Source organism: Panulirus ornatus, chromosome 38 (assembly GCF_036320965.1).
Source record: "Panulirus ornatus isolate Po-2019 chromosome 38, ASM3632096v1, whole genome shotgun sequence".
Classification (NCBI taxonomy): Eukaryota; Metazoa; Arthropoda; class Malacostraca; order Decapoda; family Palinuridae; genus Panulirus; species Panulirus ornatus.
The window spans coordinates 21,281,043-21,282,508 of NC_092261.1; the positions used below are offsets into that span (position 1 = coordinate 21,281,043).

Sequence of the window (1,466 nt, forward strand, 5' to 3'; positions counted from 1 at the left end):
AAACTATATGTTAAAACTGAAACTTAATCATTGTCAAGGATCTCTTATTCTCTTAGTCTATGATGGTGGATGTACGGTTTAGAAATATTCCCAGCTGGTGGTCACAACATCCTGACTAGCTATGTTGAAAGACTGTATGAGGAAGACCCCATTGAACTAATGATGTATGGTAGAGATTGTGTTTGTTCAATATCGTATAGTACATAGTCAGTGTTAAATCTATCTGAGAAGATTGTTTGGTAGCACCTAGTGTGTCCTGCAACAGTAATTTGATCTGGGAATTGGATCTTTTGTTTGCATTCACCGTTGGGTCTTTAAGAATCTCATTATGTGTACTGACGTCTTTCAGTAAGTCATACATCTGGTTAACGTACGATTCCTTGTCTAAGATTAAAAATGCAGTAATTATTCTGCTTCAGTCATCTATATATTCTCACTATGGACAACCCCAAACCATTTAAGAATAGTTGACCTGAGATTACGGTTGGTCATGCCATGTGCACAACATTCAACAATCATTATGTTATCCTGAGTAATGTTACCACGATATTTACGAAACATGCAATTACGAGGGGGTTATTAGCAGTTTTTGCTTTGGAAAATATGTTTCCAAATCGAGTTATTCTATCTAATATGATAGATGAAAGTCACCATTAAATCTGGATCAAATCACTTGTTTGGTCAAAAAGACATTCTTGGACGGGGCATCAACTTCTTTCATTCTGCCTTGTGCTTTGCATTTTCTCTTCTGAGTAATCTATACACACGGTCGCTTAATATCAACAGTCAGTCATCAGTAACACTGTTCTCCATGGTCACAGCCGTGAGAGTAGCGAGCGGACACCCTCTCCTTATTGTATTTCTTTTCCTGAAATATAGAGCAAAAATACATCTCAAAAACACAATCCTTCATTTACTTTAGCTGATGAAGAGAACCGAATTAAGTCTCACAACATAGAATATCCCTGGCCAGGCTGGTGAGGGAACCAGATGGTGATTATGACCATACGGAGGAATCAAACCTTAGTGACATGGCATCTAGCTCCACCAGCAGCCACGTTAGCCACAAAGTTTTTCTGACACAATATACTGACCCATGAATACACGTCTACCATCAACGGCTAAACATGGCAACCTAGATCAGTACTATTCCTCTTCCTCCTTCATACAACAGTCAGGGTAGCGTGGCCGAGCGGTCTAAGGCGCTGGATTTAGGCTCCAGTCTCTCAGGAGGCGTTGGTTCGAATCCCACCGCTGCCAGGAAATTTTGTGGTCACTATGGACTTCATATACAGGGTGAGTGAGGCCTGGGTCGGCTAGGGTGGTTTCTTGTGGGAGGAAGGACTATATCACTCGCCCCACTCGTTCCGGAGGGACATCGTTACCGGCTGGCCGAATATAGTCAGGTCTTGGAACTCACTGGATCTACGTGCGGGACACATGAACTCGTCTGGTGTGAAGTGACA

At 42.0% G+C, this 1,466-nt stretch overlaps 1 non-coding gene across 1 annotated transcript; it reads left to right on the forward strand.

Annotated features, from left to right (window-relative positions):
• Positions 1-1,178: 1,178 nt before the first annotated feature.
• TRNAL-UAG (transfer RNA leucine (anticodon UAG)) lies at positions 1,179-1,260 on the forward strand. Its single transcript has one exon. It is a non-coding gene; the product is annotated as a tRNA-Leu (tRNA).
• The last annotated feature ends 206 nt before the right edge of the window (positions 1,261-1,466 follow it).